The following is a 6,360-nucleotide window of genomic DNA, read 5'->3' on the forward strand; positions in this document are numbered from 1 at the left end:
GAGACTCACTCCGTTTTAATAGTGGAAAATCCTAACTGCGGTTCTTGTGGATGAATGACGAAGCGAACTCCACAGGAAAGTAAAAAAGGTTGGATATATTTTTAAGAAGCGAAGATTGAAAAATGGTCTAGCAACATTTTGTTAAAAAGCCACAAAGTATTTCCTCTGAGCTATTTGACCCAAGCAGTGAGTCAAAGATACCAAGCAGTGTCTATTTTATTATTTTGTAGTCTCGCTGTAACTATAAAACAATCAAACAGACTTCATGAAAAGCCAATGAATCAACTTTTAATTTTTCACTATTCTACCTTCTACTTTTTTTCCTTCAACATAAAAGTTGCACACCTTTAAACTCTTTGGAAATGCTGACCTTCTTCCATGTTAGAGTCTAATCTTGGTCAACCCTGACATGTTCCTTCCTATCTGAATTTATAAGAACATGTCAAAAAGTTTATGGGAAAAAATGAATAAATGTACTAGATTACTTTGATGCAAAAAAAAATTTGAAATCTACACAGTTTTTTTTTTATATTTTCCATGAATTTGTTGAATATATGTGTTTGTATATATATATATACCTATTCTGCTTTTCTGCATTTTGACTCTTTGATTCTTGGCCAATCACATCTCCTTTAAAATTAAGCTAATGAATATCTGAGACAGTTTTATTATAGGTCTCTTATACCATTTGGTCATTCAATTGATCTATTACTAATCTATCCAACCACATGTAAACTTAACCTTGTAGTGTTTTTTTTTTTCTTTAATTTCCAAATAGTACATGCTAGAGGGAGACAGAGAGAGAAAAAGGGGAGGGAGAAAGCACCCCCCCCCACCCCAGCAGGGCATTTTCATGCCATAATTCCTTCTTCTTATTTCTTTATCCTGATGGGATTTGGGACATGTCTGTACAAATGCCCAGTATTTTTTAGAATTCAAACCATCAGGTCAGCTATGTGGGATCTATCTCTCTTAGGCACTAGGCCACAGGGCCAAACCAACAAACTTATTCTCTTAAATGTTCTTAGAGTTAATTATATTTTCAGTTTTACGTTGCTTATGGAGGGCCCAAACACACGCACACACACACACACACACACACACACACATCTAATTGTCCTATTTTTATTTATGGTATATCCAATCAACACTATTACAACTCTTTAAATTTTATTTATATATTTATTTATTTGGAGAAGTTTTTGCTATAGGGTGTGTGCACTCGCCAGACAGGCAGAGAGAGACAGAGAGACAGAAAGCAAGAAATCACCCCCCAGGGGGGATGGCCATGCCGCAATCCCTTCTCCTCCATTCTCCTCTCGGGATCTTGGGCACGCATGCACACGCGCCTGGAGTGAGTTTTAAGCCACCGGGTCCGGGACTCGAACCGCGGTCGACTACGTGGGAGTCCAGCGACATAGCCATTACGCTAACTGCTGGTTCCCAAACACTCTTATATCTTGATGTCCTCTCTAACACATCCATTTTGTTCGTTTCTCTCCAATTCGAGTCACAGCCGTTTTTTATTCTAACCTGTGTGCCCACTCAGGATATTTCTGACCCATCTATAGGATTTGTTCAATGAGCTCCTGCTCTTCCAGTATTTGAAGGTCTGCCTTTGTAATCGATCAAGACCATTCCAATCATATTCCCTTTCAGACATAAAACCTTAATCACATCTCTCAGTTTGTAAAACCCTTTAGTTTTTGACCCCTGCTCATGATCTAAGGCCAACCTCTTTGTTAGACATTGAAAGTTCTCTGAAGTTTATCCTGAATGACCTTGTCTATTCTTACTTTTTATATGTCCCAAGAGATAGTTGACATTCCTTGAAACACATAGTTGACCCCTTCCTGGGTCTATCTTTGCCATTCTGACTTTTGTATATGTTTTTATGTTTTCCTCTAGAGTTAATTCTTTACTTCTCTCTATTAAGAACTGTTGCTCTTATTTCCAAGGGTCACTTCATATCAAATTTTCAATGAGTAGTTTGCTTAATCACTCCATGGGTTGCTCAGTCATGTGAAAGAGGATGTTATACTAGCAATAAATAAGCTCACAGTTAAATGAATGGTATAATTTAGAGATTTGCTACAGGAAAATTAGAACAGCTTGCACCAAGTTATCACTGCTATGTAGGTCTTCCTCAGATAGATTATATTTCTTTCTTTTTCTTTTTTTTTTTTTTTTGAGAGGTTTTTGCTATAGGGTGCGTGCACTTGCCAGACAGACAGAGAAAGATAGAGAGACAGAAAGCGAGAAATCACCCCCCGGGGGGATGGCCACGCCGCAATCCCTTCTCCTCCATTCTCCTCTTGGGATCTTGGGCACGCACGCACACATACCCGGCGTTAGTTTAAGCCACCGGGTCTGGGACTCAAACCGCAGTTGACTACGTGAGAGTCCAGCGACATAGCCATTACGCTAACTGCTAGTCCCAATAGGTTATATTTCTTAAGGTAACATATTATATCACACTCTTTTTTCCTCTTAATTTTTATTAATTCTAATAAATCACCCAAATAAAATGTATTCAATATTTTGATTGCCTAAGTAGGAAGGCATGTCCCCTAGGTAGAATTTTTTAATTTGTCCTTTTCAATTATTCAAAAATTCCTTATATTAAAAATCTTCCCCTTCACAATTTTTTTTCACCATAATTAATTCTGCAAATAGTTGTTGAGTGATTTAGAGTGTCAGGTCCTCTTCAAAGTACCAAGGAAATAACAGTGGGGGGGGAAAAGGCCCCACTCTCAGTTGATTATGTACTTTTCTTAGCATTTAACTAATTACATTAGTTGATTAATATTTGTCTTTACTCTCTACATTTCTATAGTTGTATTCTCAATATCCACCTAATCTCTTTGCCCCAAGGCAGATATTTCTCCTTTCCCTCCCACTGGAGAGACAGAACTAATCACACAGTGGACACTCAATAAATAACCGTATCCATAACCACGATGCATGGCATGCATACATGCAAGTATCATTAGCCGTATAATGATTTATAAATCAGGGCCAGGTCGTGGTGTAATTGTTATGTAACTGGACCCACATGGGGAAGACTCTGCATTACATTCTGGGGCCTCCTTGAGCTTGAAGGGCCATAATCTAGGTGGGTTATAACTGGGAGCGAATGGCAATGTTAAAATCCTGTTAGGAGTGCTGACTCTGTCTCCCTTTTTCTCTCAGGGAAAATAAATAAATAAATAAACTTGGAAATAAATAGTTCTGGTAGTCAATTTACTGCTGTTCTCTGTACAAACTAATTTATATGAAATGAGTAGGGTTTTTTTTTTTTTTTTTCAAATCTTTTTACTTTCCTTTTATTCATTTCATTTACTGGGGAGAAAAAAATCTTGCTCAAGGTTTCCAAGTTCTCAGGGTTCCTGTTGATCAAACATTTCCTGAGCTCAAGAAGTAGCTGTAGAGTGAGTTTTCATTTAAATAATAAAGGAACGTTTCCAGAGACTGTTTTCTAAAATCAGGTTGATTGGTGTTAAAAATTTAACACAAATGCTGAAATAGTAAAAATTGTCATGTAGCTCTATTAGACTATCAATACTGACGACTGAATTGTCTCTTTGATATTAATTAACTTTGAAAAACACAACAGAATGTACGCAATCCTTGTGTCAGTAAATCTCCACACGTCAGAATAAGTAATTCTCAACATTAATATCCACTTGTTTTGAGGAGAGAAACAATGTTTGGGTTCTTTTGACCTTGAAGTCATTCCTGACTGCTCTTCTTTCTCACACACTGCTTTCCAATTCCTTAGCAAATTCTTTCAGCAGTATCTTTAAATAGATGCAAAATCCAAACATTTTCACCATTTCTCCTGCTCCAAATCTAATTTGCAGCCCCCGTGGTCTCTAACCTGGATGCAAAAACAGTAGTCTTCTCCTGCTTCCACACTTGCAGGTTTTCTCCTTTGCAAGAAGATTAAACATATGAGGAAATTGTGGTGGGTACTACTGCCCAGGGCATGGCTTCCACCATATGCATAATAAAATCTAAAGTTTTATTGGGACCAGCAGGTGGCATGATGGTTAAGGTGCTGGATACTCCCACATGGCCAACCATGGTTCGAGTCCCGGAACGGGCGGCTTCCTTTATCCCTTTCTCTCTCTCTCTCTCTCTCTCTCTCTCTGTGTGTCTCTCTCTGGTCAAATTAAAATAAATGAATGAATAAATAAAATTAAATAAATAATAGTTTAAAAAGAAAATAAAGTTTTATGAAGGACTATGCCGTCCCTGTCCTTTACAACCTCTCTGATGTCATCGGTGACCATCGTTCCTCTTGCTCGAACCACACTGGTCTCCTTGCAATGTGTCCAAGGGTCGACACATGCCTTGACTATTATTTGCAAATATGTTCTTTTCATGGCCTAAAACATATTTTTTATTTAAATTTATTTATTTATACACACGTGGTTAGCCCTTCTGCACCCATCTGTATTTAAAATTATTAGAGATACCTTCCTGAACCCACTTATTTACAAAGCATTTCCTCTACACTGCACTTTCTTCCATACTTTGCCATCATTCAGAGTCTTCTTATTTGGTTTATATTGTCTTCTTATTTATTTGTTTTTCTTTTCCTCTCCCACACACTCTACAGGAACCTCTGCCAGGAAACAGATGTTGTTTAGTTCATATTCATATGTCCAAAGTCTATAGAAAGATGACTTATAAATGTAGGTGACTATTTCCTAAAAGGTTAAAAAAAAAACTGCCATGAAAAAATGTGGGAATTTTTCTTTTTATTTAAGTGGCTCTAATGTGAAAACTTTCTGAGCAATTTTAAGGAAGGGTAGAATGTTTACATGAAGCCATTTAAATGTACTAGATATTTTTCTATTCCCTATATAAATCACTGTGAAGAAATGCATTTCTGTGGACCAGCAGATGGTGTAATGGTTTCACTGCTGGACTTCCACATGATCGATCACGATTCAAGTCCTGGACCCAGAGGCTTAAAACTCACACCAGGGACGGTTGCATGCATGCCCAAGATCCCGAGAGGAAAATGAAGGAGAAGGGATCATGGTGTGGCCATCCCCCCTGGTGGGTGATTTCTCCCTTTATGTCTCCTTGTCTCTGTCTCTCTGGTGAGCACAAATGCCCTATAGCAAAAATCTCTCTAAGAAAAAAAAATACATTTCTGAACTTGTATAAATCAAGCAAAATGAAATATATGAAATATGCTATAGCCTAATGTCCAATGAAATAAATACATTTTTAGATTTCCTGATCTCAGTCATATAAAAGAAGATAACATGTCACAGGAGAATTCCAGAACTTTGGAGGCAAGATAGTATTTGGTCATGCCACAATTTTTAAAGGGGGACAGTAATTCATTAAAATAAATTTCTATCTTCATATTATTGTGTATTCTTTAAAGTCCTATGGTTTAGGCATTTTAATGGATATAACTTTGTGATATTATGTAATACGAAAGACTTGACAAAGCTGTGATTACCTACAGTTAAGGACAATGAAGTCCCTTGGTAATCTCATAATCCTCTTTCTTTTAAAGACTAGACATTTTATTTAAAAAGTTTAGAGTTGGAAAAACTTGGAAACAAAATAGCTAAAATGTATGTCTATATAAAATATACTGTGCTTGTACGGGTGTGTGTGAGTAGAGAGAGAGAGAGTTTTACTACTCATACGAAAGAAAAGTTACAGCATAGACAGTATCTTAGGGAGAGAGCTTTATTATTATCTTATTATAATCCAGTTGAGCTCTATAAAAATTCTCTGAATGTGTAACATAAAAGAAAACAATATTATTTATGATGTCTACTGCTTCGACATTTACTGTCAAGATTTTTATGACAGAAAATCTATTCTCTATACTTGACTGTTTCCAACAATCTCTCTTCCTTTTTCAATCTTGTATTCTTTTCTAAGGTTGAATGTACTATTTCATTGTGTGATATGTGGAGACTTGCTAGAAACTCAACCCATTTTCTTAGGAATAGATGTATGAAACTCCATATTTCCTGGATGTGCATAAACTTGCCCATGATAAAGAGAAATATTCTGATGGCTTTCTTTGATATAAAATATTTTCTATTTCAGTGCTAACTTTAAATAGAATGGTGAAACTTAAATATAGTACATATAAAAGGAAGTTTGTCAAATGAGGAAATGGAGTTATTGTAATATTTACATCTCTGCTATTTATGTATGGTTAACTACTTAATATATTAATATTAATGAAAAAACCATTGCATCTGCATAATTTCTAATACTAATTATCATTTTATTAGGCATATGTTATTGTTAGTGATGTTTCCTATCCTAGAATTTGACTGGAGTTATATACTTAAATGTAAAGAAAAATGAAGA

The sequence above is a fragment of the Tupaia chinensis genome, unplaced genomic scaffold (assembly GCF_000334495.1).
Source record: "Tupaia chinensis unplaced genomic scaffold, TupChi_1.0 Scaffold000162_1, whole genome shotgun sequence".
NCBI classification, from domain to species: domain Eukaryota; kingdom Metazoa; phylum Chordata; class Mammalia; order Scandentia; family Tupaiidae; genus Tupaia; species Tupaia belangeri.